Consider the following 17472-nt stretch of genomic DNA (forward strand, 5'->3'; position numbering starts at 1 on the left):
ATTGCAGTTCCCAACATTTAGAGTCTCTAATCTTAGCTACACAGTGTGGGCAGGAACCAAGTCAGGGTAAGCCACAAGCCAAATTATTATCTTAACTATACCAAAGGCCCATTGCACACTATTCTTGGGGCCTATTCTTAGAGCTGACATAGGTTTGGGACCAAATCACCTATATACATACAATCCAAGTTAGGTGGGTTAAGGAGATGTATTGAGACTTGAAGGATAAAAAACTTTAGATATTCATATATTTTCATTTCTCAGTTATTTAAATCTACAAATCCAATATATAATTTCACATTTCTGTAGGGTGTAATGATTTTGGAATATTAGAGCAAAAGTTTTAAATATTCTTTCATTCCATTTATAAAGACTGGCTTGCCATTGTATTAATCAACTAGTATGAAAAGCAGTAACATTTATGCTATTCCCATGATATGTTCCATCTTTTCCACCAGTCACCACATATATTATTCTATAAGCTAAAGGTGAAATTAATGCCCTTCTCGTGAGCGGGCTGGGAGATAAGGAACTATATAGCGGGGCTGGGGAAGTGCAGGGTGGAGACCCTGCCACCTTCCCAACTCCCCCAATTAAGTCTGCACGCCAATTGAGACCCATAATTGACCATTTAAGGGTCTCGTGCTGTTGCTAATGGTTGAATATGTTAGGGAGCGATGGTGTAGTGGTATTGTCACTGAACCAGTAATCCAGAACCCAGGATAAACTCTGGGGACCGGGTTCAAACCCCACCACGGCAGATGGCACAATTTGAATATAATTTTAAAAACTGCAATTAAAGAGTCTAAAGATGACCATGAAACCATTGTCATAAAAACCCATGTGGTTCACTATGTCCTTTAGGGAAGGAAATCTTCCATCCTTACCTGGTCTGGTCTACATGTGACTCCAGATCCACAGCAAAGCTCTTTGAAGGTCCATCAAGCCACTCAGTTTAAAGGCAATTAAGGATGGCAATAAATGCTGCCTATTCATTATAAGATTTCACAGTCAGCAGCAAAGCAACAGTGATTGCCACTGAACACTTGACCACAAAAATCTAGCAATTTCCCCTCTCAATGTCTGTTTGAATCTGATGCCAAGTCAAAGGAATCTCCAGGCATCCAGCAACAGTGATGTTCTCAGGCAGGGTAAGGAGCCAATGACATTGATGTATTCTTACCACAGCAAATCAGAAATTAGAACGTCTGACTCACTTCACTTTTAATTGCATTTTACAAATATTTCAAAATGTTTGGGACATACACACGAATTAAAGTAGTTGCTAAAATGTAAACTTAAGAAGGTTATTCTAAAAAAATGTGGAATATATTACCCTACTGGGAAAATTCAACAAATGTAAAATTGCTTTCAGGACCAGCGAGGCTGTTTAGTTTTAATGCTGTTCAAAACCCAGTTACACTTCATTCAAATAGAAGCAACTTTTCAAGGGCTTTACAGCAATACCTAAAGCGTAGGTTTTTGTGAGTTAAATGATTTCTAATTTATTGAAACGAAAAGGGGAAATTCAACAGCACACTCCCTGGAGGAAACAATGTCACTTGATTCTAAATACTGTCACTTAATTCTAAATACCGTCACTTGATTCTAAACAGCTTAACGCACAAGGCCAGGGCGTATATGCTAGCCTCCATATCGGTTATAGTGACCAATTCAAGTTACAGTTGTTATTTGTATTGCAAATCATTTAGAATGTAACGATTAACTCGATCAGAACAGGAATGAGGTTGTTAATTGAATCCTTTATGTTTTTTCTGTCTTTTATATCAATCTTTGTGCTAAAGGAAGCATTCAGAGTCTCACAAAAATGGTTTAGGAGATGGCTGGTGTCCTTACTTCAAATACTAGAACAGAACAACTTGCACCTTTAAAGGTCTTAAATTCTGCCAAGGCATGTTACAGCAGGGTTTTTCAAAGTCAGGTTTGCGACCTGGGGTGGGTCACGGGCTGGTGTCAGGAGGGTTGTGGAGCAATCGGTCCCGCCAATCCCGCAGTGGTCCAGATCATGGGAGAAGCACCGAACATTGGGAATTGCAGCCACTGTTGCCTTTTAAATGAAGATACAATGGCTGTGTGCAGTCTTCCGGCCAGAAGCTGCAGTAGAGAGCATGTCACCTACCCTGCATGTAGAATTGAAGTGAAGCGCCGTACAGGTATGTGCTTTTGGTGCCAGAACAGGGAGGACAGTTGCTTTGATTTTACAGCTGCTGGCAAGCAAGGCCAGTGACCTGTGAAGATCAATGGTTTTCTTAAAAGTAAGAGACGGCCAGAGACTCAAATAAGCAGTTTACCTATTGGACAGGATCGCACAACAGAATCTGCTGGAGAGAACTGCTCAGGAGAGACCAGGGTAAGACAATAGCAGTGGCAGTGTTAGAGTTCCAGGGCCTCTGGTTAACAGCCCTGAAAAAAGAAACTTAACTCAGAACAAAGAAGTATAAAGATGATTTCTTGAGGTATGGTTTTGTCAATTGTGACAATGCACATAAGGAGACAAAGCCCATGTGTGTTATATGCAGGGAAGTACTAGCAAATAAAAAAGTTTCAGAATTTGAAAGAGAAGTGGCATGTGAAAAATTTGTTTCCAAGTTGAGACCGCAGGGTTAATTCTTAACTAGAGCTGACTTCAAATTAAAAGACTATGCTGCTGCAGCATTACTGCAATAACGCAATAAAAACATGTCAAAGGCCCACGAGGCTGTCAACATTCTGTTGCAGCATCTCACAGGAGTATCCAGTGTAGAGTAAAACATATATTCTATTGCTATTGCCCTTCACGATGACCTATATGTACGAGGTTGGACTTTACGTTTTCATAAAGATGAAGACGGTACAAAGGAACTGGCTGAAGTCTGCACCTGATTTGCACGTCACCCTCTGTTCCTTTGAACTGGATTCGAGGACCAAGCTGGCTCACTGTTTGTATTAAAAGGTAAGCAAACATTGCGCGGGTCCCAAAGGGCCGCCAGCGTGGGTGGCAAAGGGCCGCCGGTGTGGGTGACAAAGGGCCGCCGGCGTGGGTGGCAAAGGGCCGACGGCGTGGGTGGCAAAGGGCCGACGGCGTGGGTGGCAACGGGCCGCCGGCGTGGGTGGCAAAGGGCCGCCGGCGTGGGTGGCAAAGGGCCGCCGGCGTGGGTGGCAAAGGGCCGCCGGCGTGGGTGGCAAAGGGCCGCCGGTGTGGGTGGCAAAGGGCCACTGGCATGGGTGGCAAAGGGCCGCCTGCGTGGGTGGCAAAGGGCCGCCGGTGTGGGTGGCAAAGGGCCGCCGGTGTGGGTGGCATAGGGCCGCCGGCGTGGGTGGCATAGGGCCGCCGGCGTGGGTGGCAAAGGCCTAGACCTCAGCAGCCAACTGCCAACAGTGGAGTGATTACAATCAGGGATACTGTAGAATTAAAGGAGTGAAGATATCTCCAAGCATTATACCTTCCAGAATGTTTAAAAGGGCTGGAGGAGGTTACAGGTGGGTAGGGTGAAACTATGGATGGATTTGAAAACAAAATAAGAATTTTAAAATAGAGGGATTGCTTAGCCAGGAGCCAATATAGGTCAGGAAGAACAGGTGCAATTGATAAATGGAATGTAGTGCAAGTTAGGTTGCGGTAGTCAGGTTTTGGATGACCTTATGTTTATAGAGGGTGGAATATGGGAGGCCAGCCAGGAATGCATCGGAATAGTCAAATCTACAAGTAGCAAAGGCCTGGATGAAGGTTTCAGCAGCAGATGAGCTGAGGCAGGTGCCAATTCTGGCATTACTAGAGGTGGAAGCAAGTGGTGCATGGTTACATGATCAGAAACTCATCTCAGGGTTAAATATGGCACCAAGGTTGCTAGAAGTCTTGTTAAGTGTCAGACAGCTGCCAAGGAAAGTGATGAAGTTGGCAAATAGAGAACAAGAGTCTGTGACTGAAGACAAAGGGTGAGATCTTTTGGCTGTTCTGCTGACATTGCACCCTTGCCACAGGTTTCCCAGTGGTGTGGAGTGGATTCAACGGGAAATCCCATTGACAGAGGCGGGACCTGATGATCCAACTGCTGGCCAACTGACGAGTAACATGCCGAAGGGAGACAAGAGAATCTGGCCAATAGTTTTGGTCTTCCCAATATTTAACTGGAAGGAATTTCTACTCATACAGAGTTGGATGTTGGACAATACTCAAGCTCGACACCATCCAAGACAAAGCAGACCTCTCAATTGCTCCCCTTACCACAAACATTCAACCCCCCCCCACCACCGACGAACAGTGGCAGCCATGTGTACAAGATGCATTGCAGTAACTCACCAAGGTTCCTGAGAAAGCACCTTCCAAACTCACAAATACAACCATCTAGAAGGACAAGAGCAGCAGGTACCTGGGAACACCACCACCTGGAGGTTCCCCTCCAAGTCATTCACCACCCTGACTTGGAAATATATCGTTGTTCCTTCATTGTTTCTGGGGCAACATCCCTCCCTAACAGCACAGTGGGTGTACACACACCTCAAGGACTGTAGTGGTTCGAGAAGGCAACTCACCATCACTTTCTGCAGGCAACAAGGGATGGGCAATAAATGCTAGCCAAATCCCGTAAATGAATTTTTAAAATGATAATTTACGGACAGCGGAGTGGTTGAGAGGTGGTGGTGAGGTAAAGCTAGTTGTTATCAATGTACATTTGGGATAAGAGGGGTAGGTATGTTATGGTTAGGGGCAGGCTACAAGGAGAGAAGGTGGTACTGGCTCGTGTGTATGCCCCAAATTGGGACGATGCGGGCTTTATGAGGCGTATGTTGGGACGGGTCCCGGATCTGTAGGCGGGAGGTCTGATCATTGGGGGGGGGGGGGGGGGGGGGGGGGGGGAGACTTTAATACGGTGTTGGATCCTTCACTGGATCGGTCCAGCTCTAGGACGGGTAGGAGGCCGGCGGCGGCCAAGGCACTGAGAGGGTTTATGGATCAGATGGGTGGGGTGGATCCATGGAGGTTTGTGAGGCCGAGGGCACGCGAGTACTCTTTCTTCTCCCACGTACATAGGGTCTACTCTCGGATAGATTTCTTCGTGGTGAGTAGGGGACTGATTCCGAGAGTGGAGGAGGCCGAGTATTCGGCCATTGCAATCTCCGACCACGCTCCGCATTGGATAGAGTTGCAGATGGGGGAGGTGCGGGACCAACGTCCGTTGTGGCGGTTGGATGTGGGGTTGTTGGCGGAGGAGGAGGTGTGTAGGAGGGTCCGGGCAAGTATTGAGGGGTACCTCGAGGTGAATGATACGGGGGAGGTTCAGGTGGGGATGGCCTGGGAAGCCCTGAAGGCAGTGATTCGTGGGGAGCTGATATCCATCCGGGCACAAAGGGAGAGGAGCGAGAGGAGTGAGAGGGATAGACTGGTGGGAAAGATGCTAGAGGTGGACAGGAGGTATGCAGAGGCACCAGAGGAGGGACTGTTGGGGGAGAGGCGCAGCCTGCAGGATAAATTTGATTTGCTGACCACTAGAAAGGCGGAGGCACAGTGGAGGAAGGCACAAGGGGCAGTGTACGAACATGGTGAAAAGGCGAGTAGGATGCTGGCTCATCAGCTCCGCAAGCGGGATGCGGCTAAGGAAATTGCTGGAGTGAGAGATAAGAGTGGGAATGTGGTGCGGAAGCGGGTAGAGGTGAATGAGGTCTTCAAGGACTTTTACGGGGAACTGTACCGGTCGGAGCCAATGGGGGAGAGGGGAATGGCGAGGTTCCTTGACGGGCTTTCTTTCCCGAAGGTGCAGGAGGAGAAGGTGGAGGGGTTGGGTGCGCCGATTGAGCTGGAGGAGCTAGTTAAGGGGATCGGGCAGATGCAGTCAGGGAAGGCACCGGGGCCGGATGGGTTCCCGGTGGAATTTTATAAAAAGTTTGTGGACCTAGTGGGCCCCTTGCTGGTGCGGACACTCAACGAAGCGTGGGAAGGGGGGACTTTGCCCCCGATGATGTCGCGGACGCTGATCTCGGTAATTTTAAAGAGGGACAAGGACCCCCAGCAGTGTGGTTCATACAGGCCCATATCTCTCCTCAACGTGGATGCTAAGGTCCTGGCAAAAATCCTGGCCACCAGGATAGAGGACTGTGTGCCAGGGGTTGTGCACGAGGACCAGACAGGTTTCGTGAAGGGAAGGCAGCTGAACACGAATGTGCGGAGATTGTTGAATGTCATCATGATGCCGGCGATTGAGGGGGAGGCAGAGATAGTGGTGGTGCTGGATGCGGAAAAGGCCTTCGATAGAGTGGAGTGGGGGTACCTTTGGGAGGTGTTGGGGAGGTTTGGATTTGGTGACGGGTTCATTAGATGGGTACAGCTGCTATATGAGGCCCCAATGGCGTGCGTGGCCACGAATAGGAGGAGGTCGGAGTACTTCAGGCTTTACCGAGGGACCAGGCAGGGTTGCCCCCTGTCCCCCTTGTTGTTTGCACTGGCAATCGAGCCGCTGGCGATGGCATTGAGGGATTCAGAGAGGTGGAGAGGCTTGGTGCGAGGTGGAGAGGAACATAGGGTGTCGTTGTATGCCGATGACCTGTTACCGTATGTGGCGGACCCGGTGGGAAGGATGCCGGGAGTGATGCAGTTGCTAGCTGAGTTTGGGACCTTTTCAGGTTATAAATTAAATTTAGGCAAGAGCGAGGTGTTTGTGGTGCACCCTGGAGACCAGGAGGAAGGAATTGGTAGGCTCCCGCTTAGGCGGGCAGGGAAGAGCTTTAGGTACCTGGGGGTGCAGGTGGCCAGGGACTGGGGAACTCTTCACAAGCATAACTTCACCAGACTTGTAGATCAGATGGAGGAGTTCAAGAGGTGGGACATGCTGCCATTATCGTTGGCGGGGAGGGTGCAGTCCGTCAAAATGACGGTGCTTCCGAGGTTCTTGTTCCTCTTTCAGTGCCTGCCCATCTTCATCCCAGGGCCTTCTTTAGGAGAGTGACTAGCAGTATTTTGAGCTTTGTGTGGGCACATGGGACTCCGAGAGTGAAGAGGGTGTTCCTGGAGCGAGGGAGGGATAGAGGCGGGCTGGCGCTGCCCAACCTTCTGGGGTACTATTGGGCAGCCAATGTGTCAATGGTGCGTAAATGGGTGATGGAGGGGGGAGGGACGGCGTGGAAAAGAATGGAGATGGCGTCATGTAGAGGTACGAGCCTGGGTACCATGGTAACGGCACCGTTGCCGCTCTCCCCTAAGAGGTTGACCACAAGCTCGGTGGTGTCGGGGACCCTAAGAATCTGGGGACAGTGGAGACGGCATCGGGGGGAAACAGGGGGCTCGATGGAGGCTCCACTGGGTGGCAACCATCGGTTCATCTCGGGGAACAAGGATGGGGGATTTAAGGGGTGGCAAAGGGCGGGCATCAGCAAATTGAGGGACCTGTTTATTGGCGGGAGGTTTGCGGGCCTGGGCGAACATGGTCAGATACTTGCAGGTAAAGGCGTTTGCTAGGCGACAGGTAGAGGGATTCCCTCTGCTGCCTTCACGGGGGACGATGGACAGAGTGCTTTCGGGGGTGTGGGTCGGAGAGGGGAAGGTGTCTGACATCTATACGGTAATGCAAGAGGTGGAGGAGTCGTCAGCAGAGGAGCTGAAGGCTAAATGGGAGGAGGAACTTGGGGAGCAGATAGAGGACGGGACTTGGGTGGATGCCTTGGAGAGAGTCAACTCTTCCTCCTCATGTGCGAGGCTTAGTCTTATCCAATTTAAGGTGCTGCACCGGGCCCACATATCCGGGACTAGGGTGAGTAGGTTCTTTGGGGGTGAGGACAGGTGCACCAGATGTTCGGGGAGTCCAGCGAACCACGCCCATATGTTCTGGGCATGCCCAGCACTGGAAGAATTCTGGAAGGGGGTGGTGGGGACGGTGTCGAGGGTGGTTGGATCCAGGGTCAAACCAGGGTGAGGACTCGCGATTTTTGGAGTTGCAGTAGAGCCGGGAGTGCAGGAGGCGAAAGAGGCCGGTGTCCTGGCCTTTGCGTCCCTAGTAGCCCGACGAAGGATTCTGCTACAGTGGAAGGATGCAAGGCCCCCAAGTGTGGAGACCTGGATCAGTAACATGGCGGGATTTATAAAACTGGAAAGGGTCAAATTTGCCCTGAGAGGATCAATACAAGGGTTCTATAAATGATAGCAGCCTTTTCTGAATTTCCTGGCTCAAAGATAGGTAACTTCTGTGTTGTTCATGGAGGTGGGGCGAATGTTTATGTTTGTTAATATTACTGTTATTTTTGGTATTTTACTATGGTGCGTTATTGTTGTATAAATTCAAAATTTTACAATAAAAATTATTTCAAAAAAAAAATCAATGTCCATTTGAAAAACAACAGTTTTCGGATATGATGAAGAGTGACAGCATTTAGATTAGAAATAGGCGGGGGTCAAGAATAGATTCTTGGGGTCACCAGAGGTAATGGAGCTGGATAGAAAGCTGGGGCAGATGATACTCTGGCTACAACTATAAAGATAAGAATGGAACCAGGAGAAAACAATCCCATCCAGCTGGACAACAGTGAGAGGTGTTGGAGGAGGTTGATGTGGTTAACCATGTCAAAGGCTGCAGAAAAGTTGAGAAGTAACAAGAAGGGTACCATGGCCATATTCAAGAAGGATGTCATTTGTGACCTTTTTTTTCAGGGGAAATTTAGTGTGGCCAATCCACCTACCCTGCACCGCTTTGGGTTGTGGGGGTGAGTCCCATGTAGACACGGGGAGAACGTGCAACTCTACATGGACAGTGGCCCGGGGCCGATATCGAAGCCTGACCCGGGTCCTCAGCACCAAGAGGCAGCAATGCTAACCACTTTGCCGCTGTGCCGCCCCTGTCATTTGTGACTTTGACAAGAGTAGTTTTTTTACTGTGGCAGGGCAGATGATTGGTGGAATTCAAACATGGGAACAATGGGAAAGATGCTCACAGATTTGGATGGTGACAGCAAGTTCAAGAGTTTTGGAGGGGAAAGGGAGGTTGGAGATGGGGTGATAGTTTGCAAGAACAGAGGAGTAAAGAGTTGGTTTCCTGAATACAAGCTGAGGATAGCAGATTTGAAGGTGAGTGGGACAGTACCCAAAGAGATTGAGAGGGGACAGGACCCGAGAATCGTTGACGTTAGTTAACGACGTCCGGTGACACAATGCAAGGGTAGACACGCATGAGGTGGCTCCCATTGAAGAACTTATCTTTTTGCCTTTTTTCTTGGTGCCATGGGTTGTTTATTCCTTGGAAACTCATGGAAGTTACGGGGCAGAGTTCTTTCTTTACTGAGATGTCCAGAAAAAATAAAGCTAAGAAGGTTTTGTGCAGAAAATCATCGGCGGGGGGACTTCCGGTTGCGGCTATGACCAGCTAAGTCGCACGTTTGGCTGCTCCTGCTACAAAGGTGTTTTCGGGCCGATTGGAGGGCCCCAACGGCGCTGTAAGGACAAATCCCGGTGGGGGAAGGCTCCCTGAAGAGAACCAGACCAACTTTATGGTCGGTACCCGGAGTGGGGTGGTAAAGAAAACAACAGCAGCTCCCAAAAAAAAGCGGGGGAAGAAGACCAAAATGGCGGCCGGTGGCGCACCCGAGGAATGGAGGAAATGGGCGGAGGAGCAGCAGGCCGCTCTCCTGCGCTTCTTTACGGAGCTGAAAATGGAGCTCTTGGAGTCAATGAATGCGACGACCACCAGGCTGATGGGAGCCCAGGCGACCCAAGAGGCGTCGATTCGGGAGCTGCAACAGGAGATGACTGTGAGGGAGGAGGAGGCCACGGTCCTCGTGGGAAAGGTAGAGGTGCACGAGGCACTCCACCTGAAATGGCAGAGCCGTTTTGAGGAGCTGGATACCCGAATGAGGCGGAAGAACCTGAGGATCTTGGGCCTGGCAGAAGGCCTGGAGGGGTCAGACCTCCCGGGATATGTAGCAGAAATGCTGAGCTCCCTGATGGGGGCAGAGGCCGTCCCTTCGCCCCTGGAGCTGGAAGAGGCCTACAGGGTCATGGCTAGGAGGCCAAGAGCAAATGAGCCCCCGAGGGTGGTGCTGGTGCGGTTCCAGCGACTCAGCGATCGTGAGAGAGTGCTGGAGTGGGCCAAGAGGGAAAGGAGCAGCAAGTGGGAGAATTCGACGGTGAGGGTCTACCAGGACTGGAGTGCGGAGGTGGCAAAGCGGCGGGCCCGGTACAACCGGACGAAGGCGGTGCTACATGCAAAAAGGATCAGGTTCGGAATGCTGCAGCCAGCGCGCTTGTGGGTCACCTACAGGAACCAACACCACTATTTTGAGTCCCCAGAGGAGGCGTGGGCCTTTGTACAGGAAGAGAAACTGGACTCGAATTAGACCCAGGGGATACTTGGCGGCCGTAGCCGCTCGGGTTCTTTCAGCTGAATTCTTTGTTTGGATTTTGAACTCTTGCTGTGGTTTTTCTTCTGATGTTTTTTCCCCCTTTGCCAACTTCCCTTAGTTATTGTTATTGTGGTTATTCATGGTTATTTATGGTTATTTATGCTGTTTGGTAGAGGGCGACTGTTAAGTACATTGTTATTTGTTATTTATCTGTTATTTATAATGTTAAGTTGGGGAGGTGGGACGGGGGGAGAGCAGATCGGGGATATGGGCTCCTAGGGGGGGTTCTTTTACAGGCATGGACGGGGACGGGGGTGGAACTGAAGATGGTGGGGTGGGGTGTGGCAGGGCGAAAGCGCGGGCTTTCCTCTGTTTTCCCGCGCGCGGGGCAGAGGAGGGGGGAGGGGAGGAGTGCGGGGCGTGGCTAGCAATGGCGACCTTTCCCGCGCTGGAGCGGGGCCAGGGAGGAGTGGCAAGGGGGGGGAGGCCCCCCCCCCCGAGCCGGGGGGAGTCGGAGTGTGGCAGGAGCAGCCGGGTCAGCGTGAACCAGCTGACTTACGGGAGTACGATGGAGGGTACATCGCGGCTAGGAGGGGTCCTAGCCTGGGGGGGGGGGGGGAGGGGGGTTAGGGAGGGACACCGGGTTGCTGCTGAAAAGACCAGAAACGGGAAGTGGAGGACTGGAGAGGTGGGGGGAGGGGGACATCGTCATGGGGAGCGGGTCAGAAGGGGAGGGTCGACCCGGGGCGAGCAGGGAACAGGACATGGCTAATCGGCAGGGGAAGGGGGCGGGTCGTCCCGCGACCCGGCTGATCACTTGGAACGTGAGGGGGTTGAATGGGCCGGTCAAGAGATCAAGGGTATTCTCACACCTGAAGGGACTGAAGGCTGATGTAGCAATGTTACAGGAGACCCATTTGAAGGTAGTGGACCAGGTTCGCCTGAGAAGGGGGTGGGTGGGACAGGTGTTCCACTCTGGATTGGACGCAAAGAACTGGGGGGTGGCGATTCTGGTGGGAAAGAGGGTGTCGTTCGTGGCGGAGGAGGTGGTGGCGGATAAGGAGGGTAGGTATGTGATGGTGAAGGGTAAGCTGCAGGGGGAGAAAGTGGTGATGGTCAACGTATATGCCCCGAACTGGGATGACGCGGGTTTTATGAGGCGCCTATTGGGCCTCATTCCGGGACTGGAGGCAGGGGGCTTGATCATGGGGGGGGACTTTAACACAGTGCTGGACCCCGGGCTAGACAGATCGAGCTCAAGGACCAATAGGAGGCCGGCAGCGGCAGAAGTGCTGAGGGGGTACATGGAGCAGATGGGAGGAGTAGACCCATGGAGGTTTGGTAGGCCGAGGGCGAGGGAGTACTCCTTTTTCTCCCACGTCCATAGAGTGTACTCCAGAATCGATTTCTTCGTGTTGAGCAGGGGGCTGATCCCGAGGGTACGGGAAGCTGAGTACTCGGCCATTGCGATCTCTGATCATGCACCGCATTGGGTGGATGTGGAAATGGGGGAGGCGCGGGACCAGCGCCCGCTGTGGCGGCTGGATGTGGGGCTGTTAGCGGACGACGAGGTGTGTAAAAGGGTCCGGAAGAGCATTGAGAGCTATCTGGACTTGAATGACACGGGTGAGGTGCAGGTGGGGATGGTCTGGGAGGCCCTGAAGGCAGTGATCAGGGGAGAGCTGATCTCCATAAGGGCGCACAGAGAAAGAAAGGAGAGGCAGGAGAGGGAGAGGCTGGTGGGGGAGCTATTGGAAGTGGATAGGAGATATGCGGAGGCACCAGAGGAGGGGCTGCTGGGAGAACGGCGCAGCCTGCAGGTCAAGTTCGACCTGCTGACCACCAGGAAGGCAGAGACGCAGTGGAGAAGGGCACAGGGCGCGGTCTATGAGTATGGGGAAAAGGCGAGCAGGATGCTGGCACACCAGCTTCGCAAACGAGATGCGGCTAGGGAGATTGGGGGAGTGAAGGAGAGGGGCGGGAAGGTCGTGCAGAAGGGGCAAGAAGTGAACGGGGTCTTCAGGGATTTTTACAAGGAGTTGTATCGGTCTGAGCCGCCGACGAGGAGAGGGGGAATGGAGGACTTCCTAAACAAATTGAGGTTCCCAAGGGTCCAGGAGGGGCTGGCAGAAGGGCTGGGGGCGCCAATAGGGCTAGAGGAGCTAGTCAAGGGAATAGGTCAGATGCAAGCGGGGAAGGCGCCGGGGCCAGATGGGTTCCCGGTGGAATTCTATAAGAAAATGTGGACTTGGTGGGACCGGTACTGGTACGAGCCTTTAATGAGGCGCGAGAGGGGGGGGTTCTGCCCCCGACAATGTCGCAGGCTCTGATCTCCCTGATATTGAAGCGGGATAAAGACCCCGTGCAGTGCGGGTCCTACAGGCCTATCTCGCTTCTGAACGTGGATGCCAAGTTGCTGGCAAAGATCCTGGCAGCTAGAATAGAGGATTGTGTGCCAGGGGTAATCCATGAGGACCAGACGGGGTTCGTGAAGGGGCGGCAGCTCAACACGAACGTGCGGAGACTGCTGAATGTAATTATGATGCCGGCAGTGGAGGGGGAGGCTGAGATAGTGGTAGCGCTGGACGCGGAGAAGGCATTCGATAGGGTGGAGTGGGAGTACCTGTGGGAGACGTTGGAACGGTTTGGGTTTGGGGAAGGGTTTATTAAGTGGGTGAAGTTGCTCTACTCGGCCCCGACGGCGAGTGTAGTGACAAACGGGAGGAGGTCGGAGTATTTCGGGCTCCACCGAGGGACCAGGCAGGGATGTCCCCTATCCCCCCTACTTTTCGCACTGGCGATTGAAACCGTTGGCGATGGCACTGAGGGGTTCAGGGGGGTGGAGAGGACTGACTAGGGGAGGGGAGGAACATCGAGTATCGCTGTATGCGGATGATCTACTGCTGTACGTGGCAGACCCAGAAGGGGGAATGCCGGAGATAATGGAACTATTAGCAGAGTTTGGGGACTTTTCGGGGTACAAACTAAATTTGGGCAAAAGCGAGGTTTTTGTGATACACCCGGGGGACCAGGGAGAGGGTATTGGGAGACTCCCCTTCAAGCGAGCAGGAAAGAGCTTTAGGTACTTAGGGGTGCAGGTGGCAAGGAACTGGGGGACCCTCCACAAGTTGAACTTTTCCAGGCTGGTGGAACAGATGGAGGAGGAATTTAAGAGGTGGGACATGGTACCGTTGTCGCTGGCGGGGAGGGTGCAGTCAATCAAAATGACGGTCCTCCCAAGGTTCTTGTTTTTATTTCAGTGCTTGCCCATCTTCCTCCCTAGGGCCTTCTTCAAAAAGGTGACGAGTAGCATCATGAGCTACGTGTGGGCGCATGGCACCCCAAGGGTGAGGAGGGTCTTTTTGGAGCGGAGTAGGGACAGTGGAGGGCTGGCACTGCCCAATCTCTCGGGGTACTACTGGGCGGCAAATGTGTCAATGGTGCGCAAGTGGATGATGGAAGGGGAGGGGGCAGCTTGGAAACGAATGGAGAGGGCGTCCTGTGGCAACACAAGCCTGGGGGCCCTAGTAACGGCACCTTGGCCGCTCCCCCCCACGAGGTACACCACGAGCCCGGTGGTGGCGGCCACCCTCAAGATATGGGGGCAGTGGAGGCGACATAGGGGGGAAATGGGAGGTCTGTTGGCGGCGCCAATAAGAGGGAACCATAGATTCATCCCGGGGAACATCGACGGGGGATTTCAGAGCTGGTACAGGGTGGGCATACGGCAGCTGAAGGACCTGTTTATAGAGGGGAGGTTTGCGAGCCTGGGAGGGCTGGAGGAGAAGTTTGAGCTCCCCCCGGGAAACATGTTCAGATATTTACAAGTGAAGGCATTTGCTAGGCGGCAGGTGGAGGGGTTTCCCCTGCTCCCCAGTAAGGGGGCGAGTGATAGGGTGCTCTCGGGGGTCTGGGTCGGAGGGGGGAAGATATCAGACATCTACAAGATAATGCAGGAGGCGGAAGCAGCATCAGGGGAGGAGCTGAAAGCCAAGTGGGAAGGGGAGCTGGGAGAGCAGATAGAAGACGGGACGTGGGCGGATGCACTGGAGAAGGTCAACTCTTCCTCCTCGTGTGCGAGACTGAGCCTCATTCAATTTAAGGTGCTGCATAGAGCTCACATGACGGGGACAAGGATGAGCCGGTTCTTTGGGGGTGAGGACAGGTGTGTCAGATGTCTGGGAAGCCCAGCGAACCATGTGCATATGTTCTGGGCATGTCCGGTGCTGGAAGGGTTCTGGAAGGGGGTGGCAAGGACGGTGTCGAAGGTGGTGGGGTCCAGGGTCAAACCAGGATGGGGGCTTGCGATCTTTGGGGTCGGGGTAGAACCAGGGGTACAGGAGGCTAGGGAGGCCGGAATACTGGCCTTTGCGTCCCTAGTGGCTCGACGAAGGATATTAATTCAATGGAAGGACGCGAGGCCTCCAAGCGTTGAAACTTGGATTAACGATATGGCTAGCTATATTCAGCTAGAAAGGATCAAATTTGCCCTGAGAGGGTCGGTACAGGGATTCGCCAGGCGGTGGCAACCTTTCCTTGACTTTTTAGATCAGAGATAGACGTTCGGGGTCGTGGCAGCAGCAACCGGGGGGGGGGGGGGGGAGGGGGGGGGAGGGAGGGGGGGGAGGGGAGGGGAGGGGAGGGGAGGGGAGGGGGGGGGGCAGCAAGGGTTGTGGGGGGACATGCACGACTGTAACGCGGGCAAGTCTGCTCGCTGCTCATGTCTGAAACTGTAGGCTGCCTTGTTTGTTAAGGTTGCCTGGGGGGGGGGGGGGGGGGGGGGGGGGGGGGGGGGGGGGGGGACGGGTGCGCGCGAGAGGGCGGGCGAGGGAGGGACATTTGCCTAGAGGGATTGTGTTGTAAATAATTTAAAAATTAGTAGGGGTAAATGTTTGTATGGAAAAACTCTTTCAATAAAAATTATTTAAAAAAAAAAAAAAGAAAATCATCGGCGGAATCTGAAGCCTCTCAGGGATCATCAGGAAATAAGACGGTGGAGTCGGCTTCTTTCTCTGCATCCACTCCACTAATGGCCGAGGCTAGCATTAGTATTTTTGTGAAGGAGTTTGAGAAACACCAACAAACCGTGTCGGAGCATCTTAAAAGATTAATTGAAGAGGCCTTGGCCCCCATTTGTGTGCTTTCGGGAAAAACTGGTAAGACCATCGAAATCCTGGAGTCACGATTAAGAGCATGGAGGTGGTTTTATCAGACCAGTGATCAGCTTGACACGCTGGAGTCCGATCTGACTTCGGTGGCTGAAACCAATAAGTTGTTAAGGACCAAGCTGAATGACCTGGAAAACAGGTCTAAGAGGCAAAACATCCGGATTGTGGAGTAGCCGGAGGGAATCAAGGACCATACCCCTACAGAATATTTATCGGATATGCTCCTCAAAATGGTGGGCGACGGTGGATTTGCATCCCTGTCTGAATTAAACCGGCCCATCACTCACTTCGACCAAAGCCTCATTCTGAAGATCCACCGCGTGGTTACATTCAATAGTGATGGTGTTTTCTTTTGGGGGGGAAGGAGGTGTGATCATTGTTCTCTTGGCCCAGCTAGCCACACGTATATGTTCTGGTCCTGCCCAAACTTGTAGGGCTCTAGGCTTCCTTCTTTAATACCAGGTTGGAGATACTCCTTGTGGATTTATTGCCTACTATTTGGTGGCCATATTTGGGATATCAGATTCCCCAGTGATTCAGTCTGGGGCAGAGGCTGATGTTGTTGCTTTTACCTCACTGATAGCCTGGAGGCAAATATTGTTTGGTGGAGGTCTCCCACTCAGTGCAGTGCCTCTGCTTGGTTGGGTGACTTAATGTCTTTCCTACACCTGGAAAGTCAAATTCACATAAGGAGAGAATCTACCCAAGATGTCATTTATTTCCTTTATAAAGGATTTAGTCACTGTCAGTTGTTAGGGGGTTTAGGTTAGTTTTATTATTTAAGTTAATTATGTGTTGGGGCGGGAGGCAGCCGCGCGTTAGAAGGCTCCCGTTCGGGAATGGCATTGTCGGGGATTGACGCCCGGTCCTAGGGGCAGCGAAGGCGGTGAAGGCCAGGAGAAAGCACAGGGAAGGGATATGTCGAGGATCAGTAAAAGAACGGCTGTGAAAACAGCTGAAAGTCTGTCGGGGAGTAGAAAGGTCACCGCGGGGTCACCAAGGAAAATGGAGGCTAGAGCACCAGGGTAGGCCGCGAAGAAATAACTACGGTGATGGCTGCGGAATTCGAAAGGCAGTTTACAAAATACATGGAGACAATGAGGAAGGAGATGAGGGAGGTTTTGAGCGTGCTGGTGGAGGAGTCGATTTCCCCAGTGACGACGGCGGTGACGAGCACAGTGGCGGAGGTGCAGAAGGGGAAGCGCTGAAGGAAGTGGAGGAGACATTATTGCAGCATGGTGATCAACTTACCTCGATGGTGAAGGAGATGCGGAAGGTGGTGGAGATTAACAAGGATCTGCGAGGAAAAATGGAAGACCTGGAAAACAGATCCAGGTGACAGAATTTGAGGATTGTGGGGCTGTCCGAAGGAGTTCAAGGGCCGAGGCCGACTGAGTATTTTGCTGCGATGCTGGCGAAACTATTGGGGGAGGGGGAGGATCCCTCCCGATATGAACTGGATCGGGCTAATCGGTCGTGGATGCCTGTACCAAAGGCGAGTGAGCCGCCAAGGGTAGTGACTGTGCTTCCGTAGGTACAGTGTAAAGGAGAAGGTCCTGTGCTGCGCCAAGCAGAAGCGGGTGGTGCAGTGGGCTGGAGCTGGTATACGTGTATACCAGGACTTTACGGTGGAGCTGGCGAGGAGGCGGGCTGCTTTCAATCGGGTGAAGAGGGCACTGTACATTAGCAAGGTGCAGTGCGGCATTGTATATCCAGCGAAGCTGAGGGTGACTTACAAGCTCAAGGACTTTTATTTTGGAACGGCGGAAGCAGCGGAGGAGTTTGCGAAGGCAGAAGGACTGTGGCAGAACTGAGAAATGGCCATGTACCGATTTAACCTCAGGACTGTATTTTCTTCTTTTTTTTTGTTTGTTTCATTTTGTGCGGGTGTATGGGCTAAAGGAGCCAATGTTGTATATATTTGGACAAGGGAAGTGATGGGACTTTCACTCGAAGTGAGGGCTCTTTGGGGTGTAGATGGATA

At 52.3% G+C, this 17472-nt stretch overlaps 1 protein-coding gene across 4 annotated transcripts in view; it reads right to left on the minus strand.

Annotated features, from left to right (window-relative positions):
* Positions 1–17472, minus strand: part of pabpc4 (poly(A) binding protein, cytoplasmic 4 (inducible form)) — an 82538-nt gene that overhangs the window by 27403 nt on the left and 37663 nt on the right. The window lies entirely within an intron of this gene.

Source organism: Scyliorhinus canicula, chromosome 1, assembly GCF_902713615.1.
Source record: "Scyliorhinus canicula chromosome 1, sScyCan1.1, whole genome shotgun sequence".
Lineage (NCBI taxonomy): Eukaryota > Metazoa > Chordata > Chondrichthyes > Carcharhiniformes > Scyliorhinidae > Scyliorhinus > Scyliorhinus canicula.